At 41.8% G+C, this 27,685-nt stretch overlaps 1 protein-coding gene across 2 annotated transcripts in view; it reads right to left on the bottom strand.

Annotated features, from left to right (window-relative positions):
* The window catches only part of idua (alpha-L-iduronidase), a 376,360-nt gene that overhangs the window by 261,882 nt on the left and 86,793 nt on the right, over positions 1-27,685 (bottom strand). The gene's annotated exons all lie outside the window — the stretch shown is intronic.

The following is a 27,685-nucleotide window of genomic DNA, read 5'->3' as shown; positions in this document are numbered from 1 at the left end:
TTGTGAATTCCACAAACAATACACATGTTCTATGCTAGAAGTCTGGAGCTTTTCTTTTTAAGTCTGTGCAAGCTCTTTTCATTTTTAAATATAAGCCTTAAACAATACTCAAGCACGCAATCCTTTCTGTGAAGAACAAATGATCAAAAACCCTGAAACATGACATTCTTCCTACTGCAATTAGAGCCCACCCCACCCCCCACCTCACAACTACAGCAACAAGATCCTGGCCCCTGACCTTGAATACTTCCCCTGCACTCCCAAAAGGGTATTCAGGGAATCCGCTTTAAAGTACAGAGGAGTTATTTCCCCAGTAGTGGGAAAACCTGTACTATTTAAAATATCCAGCGGTGTCTCTTTTAAATAATGTGGAGATGCCGGTGATGGACTGGGGTTGACAATTGTAAACAATTTTACAACACCAAGTTATAGTCCAGCAATTTTATTTTAAATTCACAAGCTTTCGGAGACTTCCTCCTTCCTCAGGTAAAACAATACACATGTTCTATGCTAGAAAAGCTCCAGACTTCTAGCATAGAACATGTGTATTGTTTGTGGAATTCACAAATGATACAATGAGAGTCAATCGTCTTGCCTCAGGCACATTATCCAGGATTCCCCCATTCATCTTTAGAACAACGAGTATCCTTTTTAAAACTCACAAACCAAGGGAGGATGAGAGAAAGATGTTTTTATTGAAAGATCTACTGGTGAATCACTACAGGGAGGACGTTAGGGTCTCAGGCCTCTTGCTGGCTAGGACACAAAAGGACAAAGGGCCATAGAGGCAGGTAGATTTTAGCAAGGGACTATGGCACACATCCCTGGCCCTGGAGATGGAAGCTAAAAGAAATGCAGGAGGTCAGTTTTGCAGTTAGAAGTAGTCTGAAAGAAAGGTAATGCCAAAAACAAATAGGTCAGCCCACAACTGAACAGGACATGTTTTATTATTTTTTTCATACTTTCAAGGAAGGAAATGAGATTGAACTAAGTAGGTGGAATTTGCTTTGATTGTTGCTCAGTATGTTTAGTCAGGAAAAGCAGCTCAACATTTACCTGAGGAAGGAGGAAGTCTCCGAAAGCTTGTGAATTTAAAATAAAATTGCTGGACTATAACTTGGTGTTGTAAAATTCTTTTAAATAATACAGGCTTCCCCATTCACTTTTTGGGAAGACCTTTTAAGAAATGCCTCCCAAACAATGGGACCATCACAATCAATGCAATTTCATGTGATCAGTTCCTAAGCCATCGCAGTGCTCTTACAATCCAGCTTCCTTCTTTGCCAATCCAATATTCCCATCAGTGCTTCTATACCCCATAACCCTCTCCCACTCCTAGGGCTCTCACACATCAAGACCACCCTTCACTGTGCTCTCACATTCCACAACCCTTTCCCAGTTCTCCTACATCTCACACCACCCCAATAATCCTAAACCTCCTAACAATGCCAATCCATATGACTCCCCCATCTCCCAAACTCTCCATAGAGTGTTCGTAATGACGTCACTCGATAACTTCCAGTGGCCAAGTTGGACTACAAACGTTCAGCATCTCAGCCACAGCTTTCTTCTGGTTTCCTTCCCCTTTGCACCTTAAACAGAATATATTTGCTACTTGGATATAACTTTATGAGCGCGAGAAAAAATTAGAGAGAAAGTGTATTTTCGGGAGCTGAGCAAAAGCCTTTGAAATAGGATCAGTGCAGTCTGCTGAACTATACATCCAAGCGTCCAACTGAAACAATCATCTTATAATTTCAGGTTACAAAACAGCAGGTTCCCATTAATGTACCTTACATTAAGAAAAAAAAAATCTCATCTATTAAAAAAAATGATGAAAAAATACTTTCTCCACAGTCTTCGAAGGATGTGTGGCATGTTTCTAAATTGCAGCTGGCAGCAAGCACTAAAGCCAGAGTGCAGTGCCAGAGCATATAGTAATCTAATCAGGAACCATGCTGGTTTGACCGAGCTCCACTAACTCATGTAACGTTTCTTAGACTGTTGTCCAATTTCTCTGAAACCCTGTAAATATTATTCAAACACAAAATAAATGTGGTGTATGTGCTAATTGGACGTCTGAAGAGTGATAATGTAAATACAGTTTTGTGTAATAATGGATCCTAATGTGAAAGGAGTTTAGGTTGGGCCACTGAGTGGCACATTGAATTAAGCAAGATCATCTGTACAGCTGAATCTATTCAATCCTACAGAGTTATAACTTTTAATTCCTTATTTTCTTTTCCAAACAGCTGACTGCTTATAAGGCACCCAGTTACCTTTGGTTCAAATCATTTTGACATGTCACAATTATGAAATCATTTAATTATTTGTAACACCTTGAATTGTAATTGTTTCTCACATTATTACAACGGCTGGTTGTCAAGAAGACAACCAATTCATAGGCATTCAAAACTTTGTAATCAATTTCCATTCAGTATCATACTCCGTATTATGTTCTTTGCGATTGCAATTTTATTTGCTAAAGTTGCACAAATCAATAACTGCTGTTTTTTATGACCATAAAGGAGATCTACTCATGGAGGCAGAGGGGATGGCCGAGGTACTAAATGAGTACTTTGCATCTGTCTTTACCAAGGAAGAAAATGCTGCCAGAGTCTCAGTAAAGGAAGATATAGTTGAGATACTGGATGGGCTAAAAATTGATAAAGAAGAAGTACTTGAAAAGCTAGCTGTACTTAAAGTAGATAAGTCACCCGGTCCGGATGGGATGCATCCTAGGTTGCTGAGGGAAGTAAGAGTGGAAATTGCGGAGGTACGGGTCATAATCTTCCAAACATCCGTAGATACGGGGGTGATGCCAGAGGACTGGAGAATTGCAAATGTTACATCCTTGTTCAAAAAAGGGTGTAAGGATAAACCCAGCAACCAAAGGCCAGTCAGTTTAACCTCAGTGGTGGGGAAACTTTTAGAAACGATAATCCGGGAAAGAATTAACAGTCACTTGGACAAAGGTGGATTGATTAGGGAAAGCCAGCATGGATTTGTTAAAGGCAAATCGTGTTTAATTAACCTGATACAGTTTTTTGATGAGGTAATAGAAAGGGTAAATGAGGGCACTGCAGTTGATGTGGTGTAAATAGACTTTCAAAAGGCGTTCAATAAAGTGCCGCATTGGGGGCTTATCATGAAGGTTGGAATAAAGGGGGCAGTAGCAACATGGATACAGAATTGGCTAAGGGACAGGAAGCAGAGAGTAGTGTGAACCACTGGACAGAGAATTAATCATGAAATAATGGGAGCTTGTAACAAAGGAAATGCAGTCATCATGGGGGACTTTATCTGCGTATAGGCTGGGCAAATCAAATTGGCAAAGGTAGTTTTGAAGAAGAGTTCATGGAATATATTCGAGACAGTTTCCTAGAGCAATACGTCATGGAACCAACCAGGGAACGGGCTATTTTAGATCTTGTATTATGTAATGAGATAGGGTTAATTAGTAATCTCGCAGTAAAAGAACCTCTGGGGAAGAGTGATAATAATATGATTGAATTTCACATTCAGTTTGAAAGTAACGTACTTAAGTCAGAAACTAGAGTCTTAAACTTAAATAAAGCCAATTACATAGGTATGAGGAGCGACTTGTCAAAGGTAGATTGGGAAATTAAATTAAAGGGTTGAAAAGCAATGGCAAACATTTAAAGAACTATTTCAATATTCTCAACAAGTATACATTCCATTGAGAAATAAAAACTCCACGGGTAAAGTGATCCACCCGTGGCTAACTAAAGAAGTTAAGGAGAGTATTAGATTGAAAGAAGAGGCCTATAATGTTGCCAAGAAGAGCCTGAGGATTGGGAGAGTTTTAGAAACCAACAAAGGACGACCAAAAAATTGATAAAAAGGGAGAAAATAGAATATGAAATTAAACTAGCATGAAATATAAAAACAGACTGTAAGAACTTCTACAAGTATGTAAAAAGGAAGAGAAGCAAAAGTAAATGTTGGTCCCTTAGAGGCTGAGACAGGAGAAATTATAATGGGGAATCAGGAAATGGCAGATGCGTAAAACAAATATTTTGTATCTGTCTTCACAGTAGAAGACACAAAAAGCATACCAAAAATAGTGGGGAACCAAGGGGTAAATGAGATTGAGGAACTTAAAACAATTAATATCAGTCGAGAAAAAGTACTGGTCAAACTAATGGGACTAAAAGCCGACAAATCCCCTGGACCTGATGGCCTACATCCTAGGGTTCTAAAAGAGGTGGCTGCTGAGATAGCAGATGCATTGGTTATGATCTTCCAAAATGTTACCCCATTATTCAAGAAGGGAGGGAGAGAAAAAACAGGGAACTCTCGGCCAGTTGGCGTGACATCAGTCATCGGGAAAATGCTGGAATCCATCATTAAGGAAGTGGTAGCAGGGCACTAAGAAAATCATAATATGATTAGGCAGAGTCAACATGGTTTTATGAAAGGGAAATCATGTTTGACAAATTTATTAGAGTTTTTTGAGGATGTAACTAGCAAGGTAGATAAAGTGGATGTAGTATATCTGGATTTTCAAAAGGCATTCGATGAGTTGCCACATAAAAGGTTGTTACACAAGGTAAGGGCTCATGGGGTTGGGGGTAATATACTAGCATGGATAGAGGATTGGTTAAACGGCAGAATACAGAGAGTAGGGATAAACGGGTTATTCTCAGGTTGGCAGGCTGTAACTAGTGGGGTGCCGCAAGGATCGTGCTTGGGCCTCAGCTATTTACAATCTATATTAATGACTTAGATGAAGGGACCGAATGTAATGTATCCAAGTTTGCTGACGATACAAAGCTAGGTGGGAAAATAAGCTGTGAGAGGGACACAAAGAGTCTGCAAAGGGATATAGACAGATTAAGTGAGTGGGCAAGAAGGTGGCAGATGGAGTATAATGTGGGGAAATGTGAGGTTATTCACTTTGGTAGGAATAGAAAAACAGAACATTTTTTAAATGGTGAGAAACTATTAAGTGTTGGTGTTCAGAGAGACTTGGGTGTCCTCGTACAAGAAACACAAAAAAAGTTAGTGTGCAGGTACAGCAGGCAATTGGGAAAGCAAATGGCATGTTGGCCTTTATTGCAAGGGGGTTGGAGTACAAGAGTAAGGAAGTCTTACTAAAGTTGTACAGGGCTTTAGTGAGACCTCACCTGGAGTACTGTGTACAGTTTTGGTCTCCTTATCTAAGGAAGGATATACTTGCCTTGGAGGCTGTACAATGAAGGTTCACTAGGTTAATTCCTGGGATGAGAGGGTTGTCATATGAGGAGAGGTTGAGTAGAATGGGCCTATTCTCTATGGAATTTAGAAGAATGAGAGGTGATCTCATTGAAACATATAAGATTATTAGGGGGCTTGACAGGATAGATGCTGAGAGATTGTTTTCCCTGGCTAGAGTGTCTAGAACTAGGAGGCATAGGCGCAGGATAAGGGGTCGGCCATTCAAGACTGAGATGAGGAGGAATTTCTTCACGCAGAGGGTTGTGAATCTTTGGAATTCTCTATCCAAGGGGGCTGTGGATGCTGGGTGATTGAATATATTCAAGGCTGAGATGGATAGATTTTCGGACTCTAGGGGAATCAAGGGATATGGGGATCGGGCAGGAAAGTGGAGTTGAGGTTGAAGATCAGCCAAGATCTGATTGAATGGCAGAGCAGGCTCAAGGGGCCACATGGCCTACTCCTGCTCCTATTGCTTATGTTCTTATAGCTTCCAATAGGGCCAACTAAGCTATTCAAGACGAGTCTGTTACAGACTTCCAAATAGAAAATTTAACTGTAAAAAACTATGACCTGCTGGAGGTACGGCAAGATGATACTCCAATCGGAGTCAAATATCACTCTGGACAAATATCAATGGAAGAAATGGGTTGCCACTAGGTATAGCGGACTCTAATTAATCAACTAAAAGGTAAGACACACATAACCCACAGCTCAATTGATGCTACAATTTATCTGAACTCCTTAAAGTTGCAGAAAGTGCTCCACATCCATAAAACACCGAACTTGCAATCTCTCCATATAATTTAATTATCAAATGTGCGCTTTTACTCAGGTTTCTAGGCTGCAATTAAAAGTCAGAAAAATACTGCTACAGAATAAGATTTTTGTCCAAGTGATTTGGTGAGTAATTGCAGTACAACATATATGTTCCACTGATAAAACCAGCCCCAACCAATCAACCCATTATATAAGTAATCAAATAAAAAGGAGTGGCTGATTGCTACCTGGCAGTACGTGGGATACATTACCATTTAGCCACTCGAGGGCTGATGGACTAATTAAAACTTTACTTTACACTATAAATACTGAAATGCAAAACAGAAAAAAAATTCTAAACTCACACAATCTTGATCTGTGTTCTGAAGTGACGGAAAACTACCAAACTAACATTGGTAAGTGGATATAAAATTATATTTTCGTTAAAACAAATGTTGTTGTTGCAATACATAATTGTCTAGTTTTATAATCAAGTCAGAAAATGAATATTTTACTTCAAGTCCGATCTGGCATTAGTGGGTTTAAATAGTGTGAAGGTTTTGAGCTATTGCCATGGCAGTGACAGAAATAAATAGTATGAGTTCATACACTGAGGAGATTTCAGGTAGTTTAAATTAACGCCTTAATTTGCATGCAGCTAATGTTGGGAAGCAGACAAAGACAATGATCCGAGATACGGAATGAGTGGGAGTATCTGTGAGTTTATTTTTCTTTTCATTAATGTGCATATTCAGTACAATGCAGGTGTAAACTACGCACTTAATTTTTTTCATTAATGCTGGATCCTGTTAGTGGAAAGTGTGCATAAGCAGGAAAATAGTTTGCACATGGCACTGAAAAATGTTGTAATATGTAGCCAGAATAGTGGAGTACAAGGCTACAGAGTTATGCTAAACTTTATAATGCTCTGATTACATATCTGAAGTGTGTTTAATTTTGGCCATCATTCTTCATAGTAGAGGGCATGCAGCAGGAATGTCCCCAAGTGTAAAGTGGATAATCTATGAGAAAAGATTAGAGAAGCTCAAGCTCTACAGTCTAGAACAGTGGTGGTTGAGGGAGAGCGTCAGTGAGATATATAAAACATTAAACAGTATAGGTTGCATGAACTCAATGTTACTTTAAGGTAAATCAGGATAGTAAGATCAAATGGCATAAACTTACATTAATAACAAGTACATTTTAAAGCACATTTACATAAAATGTTTTTACTCAAAAGATGATAAACGCTTAAAGTAATTTTCCAGGTAAGGTAGTAGAGACAAAGACATTAAGAGCTCTCAAATTGTAGTGGATGCTATACTACTGAGGGACAAGTATCAATGAGCTGAAAGGTTTTTTCATTATTATAATATAGTAACTTTAGACTGCATATATGTTAATTGTCCTGCTGTTTTAATGGGATAGACACTTTTCTTTACCAACATAAATTGTGATAGTTTGTTTTCAATGATCATTGAGATGGTAATAAGAGGGCTCAAATTTAAGATATCACAAAAAGAATTAAGGAGGTTAGAAAAAATGCCTTTACACAGTGATGTTAGATTGTGGAATTCTATCCCACAAACTGTTGTTGAAGCAGATTTGATAAATTCTTTTTAAAAGGGAATTAACTTCTTGAAAAATATGAATATTAAATACTCTAGGAAATGAGCAGGACAGTGGGATTATACTAGTGGATCAAGTGGAAGAAAACACTGGTGCAGATGTGGGCCAAATGGCCCATTTCTGTACTGCAACATTCTATAATTTTAAATAAAGTACAATACTTGTGTAATGGTTGTTGCACTGTATCCTTAAAACTGCAATCTTATTGCAAATTTAACGATGAAAGTAGAAAAGAAAAGCTGATTCTAGCCTGTAGTATCTTATGACGTACAAATGAGAGCGCACGGAATTGGACTTTTGACTTGGATTGAAAATTGGTTGGGAGGTAGAAGACAGAGAGTGGGGATAAAGTGTAGGTACTCTGATTGGTGGGGTGTGACAAGCTCCCCAGGGATCTGTTCTGGGACCTCAACTTTTCATCATATGTGTTAATGGCTTGGATGAAGGAATAGAGAGTTGTATATCCAAGTTTATGGTTGACACTATGTTAGGAGGGACTGTAAGTAATGCAGTAGGAGCAGGAAGTTGCAAAGGGACATAAACAGATTGTGAGTGGGCAAAAGTATGGCAGATGGAGTTCAATGTGGGCAAGTTTGGACCCACGAAATATAAATTGGAGTATTTTCTAAATGGTGAGAAACTAGAGAGGAGCAAAGAGATTTGGGAGTCCAAGTACACAGATCATTGAAAGCCAGTAAATAGGTACAAAAAGCAATCAAAAAGGCTAATGGAATGTTGGCATTTATCTCAAGGGAGCTGGAATATAAAGGGGAGGAAATTACTCAGTTGTCTCGAGTTTTGGTCAGACCCCATTTGGAGTACTGCGTCAATTTTGGGCACTGCACCTCAGGAAGGATATAATGGCCTTGGAAGGAGTGCAGCGCAGATTCACCAGAATGATACTGAAGCTTAGAGGGTGAAATTATGAAGGTACATAAACTTGCCTTGTATTCCCTTGAGTATAGGAGATCGAGGGGTGATCTGATCAAGGTGTTTAAAGTGTTAAAAAGATTTGATAGGGTAGATACAGATAAGCTATTTCCTCTGGTGGGGGAATCAAGAACAAGGAGACATAATATCTTAAAATTAGAGCTAGGCAATTCAGGAGCAAAATCAGGAAGCACTTTTCCACACAAAGGGTGATAGAAATTTGGAATTTCTTCCCCCAAAAGATTGTGAATGCTGGGCCAACTGGAGCTTTCAAGACTGTGATAGATAGATGTTAGATAAGGATATCAAGAGATATGGAGCAAAGGTGGTAACATGGAGTTGAGGTGCAGATCAGCCATGATCTAATTGCATGCTGGAGAAGCACGAGGGGCTGTCCTTAATGTTCCTATCCTATCAATATTTGTGCCATCCTTAACTGGTCTGTAATGCATAGGGCTTTAGTTTTATACTCTATATCGTGTTTGACTAGGATTATTATAGTTATTGGTAGTTTTCTCCCCTTCCTTTTTCTGCCAATGTAGTCCCCCATTCCTTTCCTGAAGGCTTCAACTCCTAGTTCAGTAAAATTCCACCAATGCCGGTTGTCCTTCAGTACCTCATCCAGGGAGTCATTCTTAATGCGTTGTCCAAGACAGTGAGTCTGCATCCTATTCAACTATAGAAAACACCACAGCCAATCCTGATTCTGTCCTTATCTGACGTGAACATGCATACACTTCCAGTAGGGGTTGCTGGATAGCAATCAGAAGCATGAACCCAAGGGCACTGAACCCACTTGAAGTGCCCTCTACTGGTTGAGATTTGCTAACACACATCAGGTGATGGGCGGAAAAATATAAAGGAGGATAAGTCACCAGAGCAAATCTTGCACACATTTGAGCGCTGTACTGGAATGGCAGTGACAGAGGCTTATGAGTAGGCTGTCTGCTCATCTTTTCAGCTGGGGAACACCATGTAGATGAGTAGGGGTTAAAAGAAGGGGAAAAAGAGGGGAAAATAAAATTATTGGGCAACATTAAGTTTTCTTTTCACCTGCTTATTATTTCAACAGTTATTTTACTGTCTCCTCCCTGGCCCAGCTGTCTATTCTGCCAACACAAAAAAATCAACCCCGCTCTCAGCTTATTTTTCTGATTTCCTTAACTGAATCACGGCCCTTCCTGTACTTTGGCCTGAAGGCCCAGCACAGCACTTTGCAGATGGAAATTCCCCACTTTTCCCACCCCACCCTCCACACTGAGCAGCATTCTGGTGCAAGAAAGCCCAGGTAAGCAATACTCCCATTTCTCCTCCCTGCCTCCCTTAACAACATGAATGAGATCAGTAATTTGTGTGGTACATCAATTCATTAAGCACAGTGTTGTTCCACATGATTTAAAGATTTATTAAAATTAAACCTATTGCACTAAGGTTAAGACAACAAACTAATCCTGGAAATTATGTTATTGTCCAAATGCTTAGCAATGTCACAACCCATTTAAAATAAGCAAATTAACTTCTCCATTAAAATCACGTTGAAGGAATTTGATACAAGCAGACTTATGATAACCTCGCTCAAAGTAACTTTCAGGCTTAAGTTTGAGACAGAACACCATGTGTGCTGACGTATTATGTACTGATTCTTGGTACACTTTTCCACAAATTTGAAGTGTGTTCTAGATCCATACGGTGATAGCACTGCACTGTTGTAGTTCAAGAGGGAATCTTTCAATTTATTTTGCAACTATTTATAGAACTTTTAAGCACCGTGTAATAAATCAACTGTAACAATCAATTAGATATGTTTAGGCAACCACAATTTCAGTAAAACAAAAGGGATGGGGTTGCTCCTGGGGTGGAGATCACTTTGCCACCTGGCATTGCATATCAGTTCTCATCAAAACTGGTGGGCAATTGTATTGAGCTGAACTATATGGGAGAGGACGATGCAGGGCCATGAACAAATGCAGCTGAAAATCTGCTTGATGCAGAAACTTTGTTTTTATTAAATTCACTGCACTAGAATCCCTTTCACAATCAGCTGTGCTAACTGGCAATGGCACTTTTGGTATACCAGTTGGGAAATTAGTCTTGTTAGTTTCTTTTGTGGTCATTTCTAATAGTACATCATCAAATGGTCCAGGCCCAGTTTGCTGCTGAAAAATAGTAACTAGATTTTGATACTTGCTGTTGAAATTGATCAATGAAATCTGTTAGCACAATTGGAGCAAAGTAATGAAGAAACATATTGATTCTTTCAGTGCACAATGCCCTGCAGAAAATGGGTGCAATAGAATCATAGAATGATACAGCACAGGATGCCCTTTCGGCCCACTGTGCCTGTGCAGGCTCTTTGAAAGAGCTATCCAATTAATCCCACTCCCCTGCTCTTGCCCCATAGCCCTGCAAATTTTTCCACTTCAAGTATTTATCCAATTCCCTTTTGAAAGGTACTATTGAATCCGCTTCACCATCCTTTCAGGCAGTGCTTTCCAGATCATAGCAACTTGCTGCGTAAAAAATGTTTTCCTCATGTCGCCTCTGGTTCTTTTGCCCATTACCTTAAATCTGTGCCCTCTGGTTACCAACCCTTCTACCACTGGAAACAGTTTCTCCTTATCTACTCTGTCAAAACTCTTCATGATTTTGAACACCTCTATCAAATCTCCCCTTAACCATCTCTGTTCTAAGGAGAACAACCCAGATTCTCTAGACTATACACGTAACTGAAGTCTTTCATCCCTGGTACCATTCTAGTAAATCTCCTCTACACCCTCTCTAAGGCCTTGATGTCCTTCCTAAAGTGTGGTGCCCAGAATTGGACACAATACTCCAGCTGGGGCCTAACCATTGTTTTATGAAAGTTTAGCATAATTTCCTTGCTTTTGTACTCTGTGCCTCTATTAATAAAGCCCAGGATCCCGTATGCCTTTTTAACAGTCTTCTCAACTTGTCCTGCCACCTTCAAAGACTTGTAAAAGTACACCCCCAGGTCCCTCTGTTCCCTTTAAAATAAATACTGTGGCTCCAAGAGGCAGGTTAGAGGCTGGGTATTCTGCGGCGAGTGACTCACCTCCTAACTCCCCAAAGTCTTTCCACTATCTACAAGACATAAGTCAGGAGTGAGATGGATTACTCTCCACTTGCCTGGATGAGTGCAGCTCCAACAACACTCAAGAAGCTCGACACCATACAGGACAAAGCAGCCCACTTGATTGGCACCCCGTTCACCACCTTAAACATTCACTCCCTCCACCACCAGCGCATAGTGGCTGCAGTGTGTACCATCTACAGGATGCACTGCAGCAACTCGCCAAGGCTTCTTCGCCAGCACCTCCCAAACCCGCGACCTCTATCACCTAGAAGAACAAGGGCAGCAGCCATGTGGGAACACCACCACCCGCACGTTCCCCTCCAAGTCACACACCATCCTCACTTGGAAATATATCGCCTTTCCTTCATCGTCGCTGGGTCAAAATCCTGGATCTCCCTACCTAACAGCATTGTGGGAGTACCTTCACCACACGGACTGCAAATGCCACCTTCTCAAGTGCAATTAGGGACAGGCACTAAATGCTGGCCTTGCCAGTGACGCCCACATCCCATGAATGAATTTAAAAAAATTGTTACCATTTAGTTTATATTGCCTCTCCTCATTCTTCCTACCAAAATGAATCACTTCACACTTTTCTGCGTTAAATTTCATCTGCCATGTGTCTACCCATTTCACCATTCTGACTACGTCCTCCTGAAGTCTTATACTATCTTCCACATTGTTTACTTCATTTCCGAGTTTCGTGTCATCTGCAAACTTGCCCTGTCTAGATCATTAATATATATCAAAAAGGGCAGTAGTCCCAACACCGACCCCTAGGAACACCAATGCACATTTCCCTCTAGTCTGAAGAATATCTGTTCACCACTACTCTCTGATTTCTGTCCCTTAGCCCATTTCATATCCACGCAGCAACTGTCCCTTTAATCCCACGGGCTTCAATTTTGCTAACAAGTCTATTATGTGGTACTTTATCAAACGCCTTTCGAAAGTCCATATACACATCAACTGCACTACCCTCATCAACTTTCTCCATTACTTCAAAGAACTCAATCAAGTTAGTCATCACAATTTGCCTTTAACAAATCCATAGTGGCTTTCATTTATTAACCTATATTTTACCAAGTGCCAATTAGTTTTGTCCCGCATTAATGTCTCTAAAAGTTTCCCCACCACCAACATTAAGCTGACTGGCCTGTAGTTGCCGGGTTTATCCCCCTCCCCTTTTTTGAACAGGGGTGTAACGTTTGCAATCCTCCAGTGCTCTGGCACCATCCCCATATCTAAGGAGGATTGGAAGATTGTAGCCAGACCCTCCGCAATTTATTTCCCTCAGCAACCTAGGATGAATCCGAGTTCTTTTGGCTTTTACTTTTTGACCTGAGTTGAGCTTCTTTTCCCATATCCTCTCCACCAAAAACACACCTACTTCGCAACACCTCCCACAACACTGATCATTTCCGCACCTGCCTATCTGCTGCTGAAACCCTCAAACATGCCTTTGTCACCTCCAGACTATGCTATTCCAATGCTCTCATGGCCAGCCTCCCATCCTCCACCCTCCATAAACTTCAGTTCATCCAAAACTCTGCAGGCCATATCCTATCCCACACCCATCAACCCTGTGCTCGCTGACCTACATTGGCTCATGGCCCTCAAACGCCTCAAGTTTAAAATGATCACCCTCGTGTTCAAATCTCTTCATGGCCTCACTCCTCCCATCTCTGTAATCTCCTCCAACCCTAAAACACCTCTCCCTTCACCCCAGCAAGAACTCTACATTCCTACAACCCTGGCCTCTTGTGCATTTCCCATCATTGAAATTCCCTCCCCAAATCTCTCCATTGCTCCACTTTCCTCTTCTACTTTAAGAACCTCCTTAAAACTCTTTGGCCAAGTTTTTAGTCACTGCTCCCAATATATTGTTCTTTAGCTCGGTGTCCACTATTATCTGATTACCCTTCTGTGAATTGCCTCCGGATGTTTTTCTACATTAAAACCATATGCAAGTTGTTATTGTTGCTGTGTTAAGGCTCTCCGAATGATTGTGCCTGGAATGCACAAGATGGTTGATGACATCATCTTAGTGTCAGCTTGACACAGTTGATAGTGCTCACTATGCTCAGACCCCACCTGGAGTACTGCGTTCAAACCTCAAGATATACTGGCCTGATTGATACCAGAGCTTAAAGGGTTAAATTATGAGGCCAGGTTGCATAAATTTAGTTTGTATTCCCTTGAGTTTATAAAATTGAGGGTTGATCTAATTGAGGTGTTTAAAATGATAGTAGGAGTCTATAGGGTAGATACAGAGAAACTATTTCCTCTGGTGGGGATTCCAGAACAAGTGTCATAATCTTAAAATTAGAGCTAGTAGTGAAATCAAGAAGAACTTTTTCCAAACAAAAAGGCTAGTGGAAATCTGGAACTCTCTTCCCCCAAAAGACTGTGGATGCTGGGTCAATCAAAATTTTAAAGACGGAGATCGATAGGTTTTTATTAGATAAGGATATCAAGAGATATGGATCAAAGATGGGTAAATGGAATTGAGGTACAGATCAGCCATGATCTAACTGAATGGCAGAACATATTCGAGGAGCTAAATGGTCTACTCTACGTAAAACAATTTCCTTAATTTATCTTGAACATGAGTTATCCCTCCTTCCATTGTTTTTATACTTGTTGAACATCCTATACCCTTGCAAACTGAAAACACTTCCACTTTTGAGGTGAGCCATGTTTCATACAAACAGAGGAACTGCTAGATGAGAAATGACCACGGTCCATCTAGTTTGCCTCCTACCGTGCTGGTAGTCACATGGTACAATGATATTGGAGTTATTGACTAATCATAGCAATTAATCTATACCAATTACTCTACAACAGACCCAAAAATAACAAAAGGAAAACCAATGGTGGATAGCTTTGGAAACGAAAGATCAAAGTCACCCTTTTCCCCTCAAGCATGCTACACTTACCACATGTCATGTCTCAAAATTATTCATGTCCTGTCTCCCAAAATGTTATTTCATGAACTAAGTCTAATTTGCATTTGAATTAATCAATACCAACTGTTTCCATCGTTTCCCTAGGGAGTCTGTTCCATTCATTGAAGTATTGGCCTCCATATTAATCCCTCACGACGGGTGAGAGAGGGTCATGGGGGGGAGGGGTTAAACAGTCAAATTCGTGAAACGCAACTCTAACCCGCGCATATGTGCCCACTGCCGTTTTTATGACGGCGAGTTTCATAGCGTCCAAGTGTCCCGCTGTAGTGAGGCGGGATACTTCATTAACATATTAAAATTGGGCCCCCACAGTGCAATTCAGAGCCCGATTTAAAATTCATGGCTGGTGCGTGAGTTTCCCAGGGGTCGGGAAATCCGCCAGTGGAAGGGAGGCGGGATCTGCTGACTCCACAAGGTAAGTGCCTTTTTCAGTACTCCTTGTGGACCAGGAGAAGCAGGAGTGCTCCCTTGGCCCCTCAAGGAAGCCTTCGGCCTCCCCTCTGCTGATTGCAGCCTCTCTCTCCCCCCTTTCGATCGCCAATCACCCCCCTCCAGCCCCGACGTTCTCTCTCTCCCTCTACTGCGATCGTTGACCTCCCCCCATGCCATGATGTCCTCTCTTCACCCCTGCTGCGATGTCTGATCTTCCACCCCTGCCACGATGCCCAATTGTCCCCCCACCCCTGCGTGATGGGCGACCGTCCCTCCTCCCGATTGCTGGGGATCGTGCCCAAGGGTTCCCAGCTGCGGCCTCCTGCCACTGATTTTCCCTCATGGCCATCAGAGGGAAACTTTGCCAACTGTCGGGCGGGAAACGGATCCAAAAAATTATAATAAGGTTATGTTATGTTCGGCAGGAGCTCCACGTCTGGTTCTTCGGTCTCCCTTGCATCTTCCCCGGCTCCCCATAAATATCGAGGTCATTGTTTGTGCAGATTAGTTTTGAATTTATCCCCCTTCAGGCGTAGGCTGTGTCCTCTAGTTCTACTATTCTGGATAAGGTGAAACAGCTTGTCATGCTCTACATTATCTGGTCCCTTTGAACGTCTAAAAACATCAATCATATCACCTCTCAACCTTCTCTTTTCCAGTGCGAACATGCTCAATTTACATAATTGCTCCTCATAATCTAATCCCTCCATCCCCGCAATCATTCTGGTTGCTCTCTTCTGTATCTTTTTAATAGCTGCAATATACTTTTTGTTCTGCATTGACCAGAACTGTACACACTATTCTAAGTGCAATGATTTATAAAGTGGCATGACTACCTCACTGTTTCGGCTCAATATTGACCTTTCAATAAATCCCAACATCTGATTTGCTTTATTGAATGCCGGCGAGCATTGTTGCGATAGCTTCAATTTACTGTCAGTCAGGACCACCAGATCTCTTTCATTTTCAATGCATATTATTTTCTTCCATTTAAATAATGGATTTTCTGTCCCCATGTGATTACAGATTACAGTTTCTGTAATCCTTATAATGCCATAACTTCCTGCTACTACAGATCCCTTCAATTATACCAGTACTCCATGCAGGTAAATCATAGCCTTCTTTCTTTGTTTAGTCTTTTCACAGTAATTTATTTTGCTTGGCCTGTTTTCAGCATATTAAGGGATATGGGCCAAAGGCAGGTATATGGAGTTAGATCACAGATCAGCCATGATCTTATCGAATGGCGGAGCGGGCTCGAGGGGCTGAATGGCCTACTCCTGTTCCTATGTTATACTGTCTCTCACAAAACTCTGCTTATCTATAACCGGTTGCAAAATATTGTTATATTTTCTCAGGTATTGTATTCCCCTGTAGCTTGGATGGCAGCTAATGCTACAGGGCGAATATGTATCAAAATGCTGCAAGTATCCCAAAATTTGGCAAACACACCAATCTTAGCTCTCATCATAACAGCAATCCCATCAGAGCCAAAGGGACAGATTATTATCTTCAGTTTATGATCCTTAAGAAATTTGTATATGGCACTCATTTCATCATCCAGGTACCGGACATAAAGTATTGCTGGTTTTCCATACATCTGTGGACTCTCATCTGCCAAAACTCCATATTTAACTTGAATTAGGTCTAAAAACAATACAGTGATTTCATGAACTCCATGTTCATCCCCTACACAATTCATTTTTCACTACTGTTCAATAATTTAGCCAAGGATCTATAGCGCTACAAATTTCAGACTTCATCAGTTTACAAAATTTTCATAATACGGCTTTCTTGCTACCTGAATTCTGGACCTTGGGGAATCCTTTAAACCAAAGAAGGGTTGCTTTTGCCCAATTTAGTGATAGCACTTGGGACCCACATCCTTGCAGCTGTTTGACAGTGATCAATCTATAGATCGTTTCCCATTCTTGCATTGGCTGTATCGAACACTAAACTTTAACTAACACGTTAATTATAGTAATATAGTTAAAAATAGTTAAAGTAATTATAACTTTTATCACCGGGTGAAGAATGTATGCTAGCAAATCAGCAGCCTGTCTTCAACGAAAAAGAAAACTGGGTGAGGTGTAAAACGGGCTGCCGATTTGCTATCACCTGTTTTCACCAGGCGATAAAAGTTAAAATTACCCTACCAGTAGTCAAATATGATATTCCGAATTTTCGTCAACTCAGGAAAGCAAGTAGCAATCTCTTTTTCGGCATTTTCAAGATGGCATCCTTCAGAGAAGGTTCACTAGGTTGATTCGGGTATGGTCTTATGAGGAAAGATTGAACATTGGAGTTTGGAAGAATGAGAGGAGATCTTATTGAAACATACAAAATTCTGAGGGGACTCGATGGGGTAACTGCTGAGAGGATGTTACCCCTCATGGGGGAATCTAAAACTAGGGGACATAGTTTCAGAATAAGGGGTCGCCTGTTTAAGAAGGAAATGAGGAGGAATTTCTTCTCCCAGAGGGTCGTGAATCTTTGGAATTCTTTACCCCAAAAAGCTGTGGAGGCTGAGTCATTGAATACATTCAAGGCTGAGTTAGACAAATTTTTGATCAGCAAGGGAGTCAAAGGATATGGGGAAAAGGCGGGAAAGTGGAGTTGAGGTAAAAATCAGATCAGCCATGATCTCATTGAATGGCGGAGCAGGCTCGAGGGGCCAAATGGCCTTCTCCTGCTCCTATCTCTTATGCTCTTATGGTCTTATGGCATACAGGTCTGTAAAAAGTTAGAAAATATATAGAATCACAGCAAAGGAAGTAACTAACAAAAAGGTGACAGCCCTGTAATTGTAAAACTATAGGATAAATCTGACCTTTGTGAATGGAATAATAGAATAGCAGTGACAGCAATAATATTATTCTACATGGATTGTGCTAAGCTTGAAGTGTCAGAACACTGGAGTGAAGGATTTGCCTATTGTCAGTGGCGTCCTATATCAATCCCTGAAAGACACCTAACCTGTTTTTAAGTTACTAGGACAAAGAAGGGAAATTAAGATCACAAAGAAATGAGTAACCAAAAAGGAAATAGGCAGTGACATTTAAACCTTGCATCTGCCAATCAAAAACAAACAACACCCAACACCATTATGTTTGAGACCAAGTTTGAAACTGCAACATGGCTTCTGGAAAAAACACTGATGTCTCAACAATCTGGTTGAAATTTTTGGGGAAGGAACTATGTTGGTGGATGAAGGTAGCCCAGTCGACACAGGACTTTCTGCTAGTATTATGACTCTTGAAGAGAAAAAGAGACTTCAATTTGATCTAGATGCTATGGGGCCTAGGCCCGCATCTGGTAGGTTGCATTAATGAAATATTACTCATGCATGTGAGTAATGCCAAGCATGCATATACCATGTGAGTGGGAAAGGGACCTAGGAGTTATAATACATAGCAAAATTAAAGCCCAGGGGATGACAGGAACAGTGGCAGCATGGATACAAAATTGGCTAAGGGACAGAAAGCAGACAGTTGTGGTGAACGGTTGTTTCTCAGACTGGAGAGAAGTATACAGTGGTGTTCCTCAGGGCTCAGTATTAGGACCACAGTGCTTTTTGATATATATTAATGACCTGGACTTGGGTATAGAGGGTATAATTTCAAAGTTTGCAGATGACAAGAGACTCGGAAATGTAGTAAATGATGTGGAGGGTAGTAACAGCCTTCATGAGGACATAGACAGGCAGGTGAAATGGGCAGACATAGCAATTGAAATTCAATAGAGAAGTGAAGTGATGCATTCTGGTAGGAAGGATGAGGAGAAGCAATATAAACTAAATGGTACAATTTGAAAAGGGGTGCAGGAACAGGGAGACCTGGGGTGCACATACACAAATCTTTGACGGTGGCAGGACAAGTTGAGAAGGCTTTAAAAAAGCGTATGGAATCCTGAGTTTTATTAATAGAGGCATAGAGTACATAAGCAAAGAAGTAATGCTAAACCTTTATAAAACACTGGTTAGGCCTCAGCTGCAGTGTTGTGTTCAATACTGGGCACCACACTTTAGGAAGGATGTCAAGGCCTTAAGGAGCGTGGAGAAGAGGTTTACCAAAATGGTACCAGGGATGAGGGACTTCAGTTATGTGGAGAGATTGGAGAAGCTGGGATTGTTCTCCTTAGAGCAGAGAAGGTTAAGGGGAGATTTGATAGAGGTGTTCAAAATCATGAACGGTTTTGATAGAGTGGCAGAAGGATGGGTAACCAGAGGACACAGATCTAAGGTGATCGGCAAAAGAACCAGAGGCAACATGAGGAAACATTTTTTTACGCAGCGAGTTGTAGTGATCTGGAATGCACTGCCTGAAAGGGTGGTGGAAGCAGATTCAATTGTAACTTTCAAAAGATAAATACTTGAAGGGCAAAAATTTACAGGGCTATGGGAAAAGAGTGGAGGAATGGGACTAATTGGATAGGAACATAGGAACATAGGAAAAGAACATAGCCCCTCGTGAATGCTCCGCCATTTGATAAGATCATGGCTGATCTGTGATCTAACTCCATATACCCGCCTTTGGCCCATATGCCTTAATACCTTTGATTGCCAAAAAGCTATCTATCTCACATTTAAATTTAGCAATTGAGCTAGTATCGTTTGAGGAAGAGAGTTCCAAACTTTTACCACCCTTTGTGTGTAGAAATGTTTTCTAATCTCGCTCCTGAAAGGTGTGGCTCTAATTTTTAGACTGTGCCCCCGACTCCTGGAATCCCCAACCAGCGGAAATAGTTTCTCTCTATCCACCCTATCTGTTCCCCTTAATATCTTATAAACTTCGATCAGATCACCCCTTAGCCTTCAAAACTCCAGAGAATACAATCCCAATTTGTGTAATCTCCTCGTAACTTAACCCTTGAAGTCCGGGTATCATTCTAGTAAACCTATGCTGCACTCCCTCCAAAGCCAATATGTCCTTCCGAAGGTGCAGTGCCTAAAACTGCTCACAGGTGCGGTCTAACCAGGGTTTTGTATAGCTGCAGCATAACTTCTGCCCCCTTGTACTCTAGTCCTCTAGATATAAAGGCCAGCATTCCATTAGCCTTATTGATTATTTTCTGCACCTGTTCATGACACTTCAATGATCGATGTACCTGTACCCCTAGGTCCCTTTGGGCATCCACTGTTGTTAACTTTTTACCATTTAGAAAGTACCCTGTTCTATCCTTTTTTAATCCAAAGTGGATGACCTCACTGAATTCCATTTGCCTCAGTTTTGCCCATTCACCTAATCTGTCAATATCCCTTTGTAATTTTATGTTTTCATCTACACTGCTTATAATGCCACCAATCTTTGTGTCATCGGCAAACTTAGATATGAGGCTTTACATGCCTTCATCTAAGTCGTTAATAAATATTGTAAATAACTGAGGCCCTAAGACAGATCCCTGTGGAACTCCACTAGTCACATCCTGCCAATGTGATCCCTACTCTCTGTCGCCTTTCGCTCAACCAACTTCATAACCAAGTCCGTACTTTTCCCTCGATTCCATGGGCTTCTATCTTAGCTAACAATCTCTTATGTGGGACCTTATCAAATGCCTTCTGGAAGTCCATATAAATAACATCCATTGACATTCCCCTGTCCACTACTTTAGTCACCTCTTCAAAAAATTCAATCAGGTTTGTCAGGCACGACCTACCTTTCACAAATCCATGCTGGCTCTCTCTGATTAACTGAAAATTCGCGAGGTGTTCAGTCACCCGATCCTTAATTATAGACTCCAGCATTATCCCCACAACAGATGTTAGGCTAACTGGTCTATAATTCCCTGGTTTCCCTCTCTCTCCTTTCTTAAAAAGCGAAGTGACATGTGCAATTTTCCAATCCAGAGGGACAGTTCCTGAATCTAGAGAACTTTGAAAGATTATAGTTAGGGCATCTGCAATGTGCTCACCTACTTCCTTTAAAACCCTGGGATGGAAACCATCTGGTCCTGGGGATTTGTCACTCTTTAGTGCTATTATTTTCTTTCAAAGAGCCAGTACAGGCACGATGGGCTGAATGATCTCCTCCTGTGCAGAACCTATTATGATACTATGATACATGAGTCTCTGAAGGTGCACGACAAGTGCTTAGAGGTTATAGTGAAGGCAAATAGAGTACTCAAATGTATAGCAATGATGATCCAGTATAAAACAAAAAGAACCATAGTGTCCTTGTACAAGACCTGGTTAGAGCTCACCTGGAATACTGGGCACGATTTTAAATGGGAAAAATGGGGGGATTGGTGGTTGGGAGGGTGGTAAAAAATTTTAAAAATCAAAAAACCCGCCCCCAACCCATCCACTTCCGGTTTTCACAGAGACGGGATGAGGGGTGGGTAACCAACCCGCTCTTAGGGAGGTGGGTCGGTTATTAAAAGCTTTGAAGGAGGCTGTGGGCCTCCATTTTGATAGATTTTTTGTTTTTAACCCCTGGGAGCCGGGATTCCCAGGCATTCTGACTCACGCCACGAGAGGAGGCAAGAAAGCCCGAAATTGCAGGTTTAATTTTATTCGTTCATGGAATGTGGGCGTCGCTGGCGAGACCGGCATTTATTGCCCATCCCTAATTGCCCTTGAGAAGGTGGTGGTGAGCCGCCTTCTTGAACCGCTACAGTCCGTGTGGTGAAGGTACTCCCACAGTGCTGTTAGGAAGGGAGTTCCAGGATTTTGACCCAGCAACGATGAAGGAACAGCGATATATTTCCAAGTCGGGATGGTGTGTGACTTGGAGGGGAACGTGCAGGTGGTGTTGCTCCAATGTACCTGCTGCTCTTGTCCTTCTAGGTGGTAGAGGTCGCGGGTTTGGGAGGTGCTGTCAAAGAAGGCTTGGGGAGTTGCTGCAATGCATCCTGTGGATGGTACACACTGCAGACACGGTGCGCCGGTGGTGAAGGGAGTGAATGTTTAGGGTGGTGGATGGGGTGCCAATCAAGTGGGCTGCTTTGTCCTGGATGGTGTCGAGCTTCTTGAGTGTTGTTGGAGCTGCACTCATCCAGGCAAGTGGAGAGTATTCCATCACACTCCTGACTTGTGCCTTGTAGATGGTGGAAAGGCTTTGGAGAGTCAGGAGGTGAGTCACTCGCCACAGAATACCTGCTCTTGTAGCCACAGTATTTATATGGCTGGTCCAGTTAAGTTTCTGGTCAATGGTGACCCCCCAGGATGTTGATGGTGGGGAATTCGGCGATGGTAATGCCGTTGAATGTCAGGGGAAGGTAGTTAGAATCTCTCTTGTTGGAGATGGTATTGCCTGGCACTTGTCTGGCGTGAATGTTATTTGCCACTTATCAGCCCAAGCCTGGATATTGTCCAGGTCTTGTTGCATGCGGGCTCGGACTGCTTCATTATTTGAGGGGTTGCGAATGAAACTGAACACTGTGCAGTCATCAGTGAACATCCCAATTTCTGACCTTACAATGGAGGGAAGGTCATTGATGAAGCGGCTGAAGATGGTTGGGCCTCGGACACTGCCCTGAGGAACTCCTGCAGCAATGTCCTGGGGCTGAGATGATTGGCCTCCAACAACCACTACCATCTTCCTTTGTGCTAGGTATGACTCCAGCCACTGGAGAGTTTTCCCCCTGATTCCCATTGACTTCAATTTTACTAGGGATCCTTGGTGCCACATTCGGTCAAATGCTGCCATGATGTCAAGGGCAGTTACTCTCACCTCACCTCTGGAATTCAGCTCTTTTGTCCATGTTTGGACCAAGGCTGTAATGAATTCTGGAGCCGAGTGGTCCTGGCGGGACCCAAACTGAGCATCGGTGAGTAGGTTATTGGTGAGTAAGTGCCGTTTGATAGCACTGTCGACGACACCGTCCATCACTTTGCTGATGATTGAGAGTAGAATGATGGGGCGGTAATTGGCCGTATTGGATTTGTCCTGCTTTTTGTGGACAGGACATACCTGGGCAATTTTCCACATTGTCGGGTAGATGCCAGTGTTATAGCTGTACTGGAACAGCTTGGCTCGAGTCACAGCTAGTTCTGGAGCACAAGTCTTCAGCACTACAGCTGGGATGTTGTCGGGGCGCATAGCCCATAGGTAAGTTCCTTTATAGCATAGCTTGTTGGCCCAGAGGAGCAGGAGAGCTTCCCCCAGGCCCAATAAGCCTACCTGCAGCGACCGCCCCCGCCCCCCCCCCCCAACGATCGCTGACCCCGATGACTAATCCACCCCTCCCCCATGACCCCCCCCGCCCCCGATGACTGAGCCCACCCCCTTTTAACGCTTACCTGTTCACGTCCTCTTCCTTCCTCTTCTGTTGTTTGACTGAGGCCAGCCTGTTAATCAGGCCGGCCTATCGGGCAGGAAACAGTCAAAAATAAATAAAAGACGTCCTCATGTCAAAATTGTACTTTCGGGTTTCCCGACAGGAATTACCCCTCCGAAGCACTCCCGATAAAATCATGCCCGCTGTGTCCAGTTTTAGTCCCCTCACATGGTGAGCGATATAGAGGCTCTGGAAATGTTTCAATGACAGGGCACTAGAATAATCTCTAATTTAAAAGCCCTTAGTTCTTACTGTAGCTTTAGAGAACTGGGTGCTTTTATACTAGAAAACTGTAGTCATTGGGGTGATTTAACTAAAATATTTAAAATAATGAAGGAACTATACTGTGTCTGTGTGGACAGACTATATGAACTAGATAGGTTAGGGAAAACGAGGGGTCATACATGGAGGCTACATAGAACTAGGTTACACGTTAAGAGGTTTTTCTTTACACAGTGGGTTATTGACACTTGGAATAAGTTACCAGCTCATATGGTGAGTGTAGATTTTTTTTTATTCGTTCATGGGATGTGGGCGTCGCTGGCCCAAGCCTGGATGTTGTCCAGGTCTTGCTGCATGCGGGCTCGGACGGCTTCATTACCTGAGGGGTTGCAAATGGAACTGAACACTGCATTCATCAGCGAACATCCCCATTTCTGACCTTATGATGGAGGGAAGGTCATTGATGAAGCAGCTGAAGATGGTTGGTTCGAGGACACTGCCCTGAGAAACTCCTGCAGCAATGCCCTGGGTCTGAGATGATTGGCCTCCAACAACCACTACCATCTAGGTATGACTGCAGCCACTGGAGAGTTTTCCCTCTGATTCCCATTGACTTCAATTTTGCTGCAACAGTTCAAAAAGAAGCTGGACGACGTCCTTACTGTGACTAGTATCGCTGCGTCCTAGATAGGTGGGACGTTGGGAATGTAACCTCATTGTCACAGTCATCTCCTGAACGTGTTTTTTTCGCCTTAGGGGGTCGGAGATGAATTTTCCATTTTCTTTTCCTGAATTGGCCTCGGGTTTTTAAAAATCATTTTTGCCTCTCCCAGGAGATATCACGGCTGCTGGTGGGAGGTCATATTGTTTAATTGCGTTGTGACCGTTTGGGACAGGCTCGATGGAACAGCCAGTCTTTTCTTGTCCATCATTTCGTATTGCTGCCATTGAGACACTCAACTACATTCATCTACTATCCTCGCAAATTTGTACATGAACTTCTGCATCAACTTCACCATTCACAGTCAAGTTTGTACAATTGCCTCTGCAATGGATAAACTTAACTGTACTGAGCTGTCGCCAACTCTGATGTAATAGCTCCTTATATTACAAAGGAAATTTGCACCCAAGTTGGATCCACCCTGTTTTTCAGACATTCTCTCATTCCTAAAGGTATATTAAAATACCTGTCAGGTATTAGTCGTCTGCTCCAAATGTCACACTTCAAGTGTCTGATCCTAGGATTAGACAGCCAATAAACATAGCTTTGTAAAGAATCAGACAATACACACAACTTTACAGAATTACCTTGAAAATCTTTACTTTAAAAAGGTACCCAATTGTAGATTCCACTACAGTGGTTCTCATTACAGTGCACAAGAATATAACAGTGGAAGAAATATTACAATCCATACAGTGTGCAACAGTTCCTTTCTTGAAATGTGGTTAATCCAGTCACATTAACCTAAAAACACTGACTTTTAAAAAAACTTTGTAAACCAATTTCACCAGAATTATAGGCTGCTTTGTGCTACAGACTTGTGCTCATAAGAAGCTGGGCTGAGACTGCCCAAAATCATTTCATGTGGGGAAAGATAACTTTTGAAAAACTATCATTTTCCATGCTTTTTCTCTTCCCTTCATTACTACTGTATTGAAATTAAAGTTACCCTTACCTGAACCCTCCCCTGCCTAATAAGGGGTGAGGGGTGGGGGGAAAGAGTTCAAGTAAGGATAACTTTATCAGTCTAAAAAGAAAAGTTAAGGCTGTAGAACAGAGTAGTGATTTGGGTAAAAACAAGCAAAATGTGTCAAGAAAGGAAAAGGAACAGGGCATTAGTGACTAAGATCACATCAGGGAAAAAAAGTAAAAAGTTAAAATTAAAGGCGCTGTATCTGAATGCATGAAGCATTCGTAACAAGATAAATGAATTAATGGCACAGAGATAAATGGGTTTGATCTAGTAGCCATTACTGAGACTTGGTTGCAGAGTGACCAAGGTTGGGAGCTAAATATTTCAGGGTACTTGACTTTTGGAAAAGATAGGCAAAATGGAAAAGTGTGGGGGGGGTGGCGCGGGGTAGGCTTGATAATAAACAATGAGATAACAGTAGTGAGAAAGGATCTTAGCTCAGAAAATCAGGATGTAGAATCGGTATGGGTGGAGCCAAGAAATAACAAGGGGCAGAAAACACTGGTGGGAGTAATTTACAGGCCCCATAACAGTAGTTATAGTGTTGGACAGAATATAAATCAGGAAATTAGAGAAGCATGTAACAAGAGTAATGCAATAATCATGGGGGACTTTAATGTTCATATCGATGGGCAAACCAAATTGCCAAAAGTAGTTTAGAGGACGGGTTCATGGAATGCATCAGAGACAGTTTTCTAGAACAATATGTCGACGAACCAACTAGGGAACAGGCTATTTTAGATCTAGTACTGTGTAATGAGACAGGATTGTTAAGTAATCTTATAATAAAAGATCCTCTGAGGGAAGAGTGATCATAATATGATCGAATTTCATATTGAGTTTGAGAGTGATGTAGTTAAGTCCAAAACTACAGTCTTAAATTTAAACAAAGCCAATTACGTAGGTATGAGGGGTGAGTTGGCTAAGGTAGATTGGGAAATTAGGTTATAAGATACGATGGTAGATAAGCAATGGTGAACATTTAAAGAAATAATTCATAATTCCCAGCGAATATACATTAAAAACTCCACAGGAAAAGTGATCCAACCGTGGCTAACTAGAGAAATTAAAGACAGTGTTAAATTAAAAGAAGAAGCTTACAATGTTGCCAAAAATAGAAGTATGCCTGAGGATTGGAAGGGTTTTAGAGATCAGCAAAGGATAACAAAGAAACTGATAAACAGGGGGAGAACTGAATATGAGAGTAAACTAGCAAGAAATATAAAAACAAACTGTAAGAGCAAGTATATAAAAAGGAAGAGATTAGCGATCGTAAATGTGGGTCCCTTAGAGGCAGAGAAAGGAGAAATTATATTGGGGAATAAGGAACTGGTAGAGGCGTTAAACAAATATTTTATATCTGTCTGCACAGTCGATGACACAAAAAACATACCAGAAATAGTGGGGAACCAAGGGTCTAATGAGAGGGAGGAACTTAAAGTAATTAAGATTAGTAAAGAAAAAGTTTTAGAAAAATTAATGGGACTAAAAGCTGACAAATCCCCTGAGCCTGATGGCCTACATTCTAGGGTTTTAAAAGAGGTGGCTGCAGATATATTAGATGCACTGGTTTTGACCTTCCGGAATTCCCTAGATTCTAGAATGGTCCCCATGGATTGGAAGGTAGCAAATGCAACCCTGCTATTCAAGAGGGAGAGAGAAAAAAAAGGAACTACAGGCCAATTAGCCTTACATGAGTAGTAGGGAAAATGCTAGAATCTATTAAGGACGTAGTAACAGGGCACTTAGAAAATCATAATATGATTAGGCAGAGTCAACACAGTTTTATGAAAGGGAAATCGTGTTCGACAAATCTATTAGAGTTTCTTGAAGGTGTAACCAGTGGATGTAACATATTTAGATTTTCAAAAGGCATTCGATAAGATGCCACATAAGAGGTTGTTACACAAGATTAGGGTTCATAAGATTTAGGGGTAATATATTAGCATGGATTGAAGATTGGTTAACTGATAGAAAACAGAGAGTAGGAAAAAACGGGTCATTTTCGGGATGGCAGGTTGTAACTAGTGGAGTGCTGCAAGGATCAGATGAAGGGACCGAGTGTAATGTATCCAAGTTTGCCAACAATACAAAGCTAGGTGGGAGAGTAAGCTGTGAGGAGGACACAAAGGGGTCGATTTTAGGATGGCCGAGCGGGTGCGTTGGGGGCTCGTAAAATCGGGGAATTCCGGAGTGGGTCCGAAGTCCGGCCCCAACCTGCCCACTTCCGGGTTCCCCAGTGACGCTATCGGTGTGCACGTAGCTCCCGCATGCGGGACTCCCACTGGCAATTAAAGCCGGTGGGATGACAATTTACATACTTATTTAGATAGTTGAGGTCCTTGACAGACCTCATTGACAGGAGATTTTGGCAGGCGTGGAATTTTCAAGTATTCTCAGCTTGTTTCCCGTGCTGTGGGAAACACTGCCTGTTGAAGCAGACGTCTTTCAGCCAGCGG

This window comes from Heptranchias perlo, chromosome 1 (assembly GCF_035084215.1).
Source record: "Heptranchias perlo isolate sHepPer1 chromosome 1, sHepPer1.hap1, whole genome shotgun sequence".
NCBI lineage: Eukaryota > Metazoa > Chordata > Chondrichthyes > Hexanchiformes > Hexanchidae > Heptranchias > Heptranchias perlo.
Note: the sequence above shows the minus strand (reverse complement) of the source record. Positions and strands in the feature narration are given on the sequence as shown.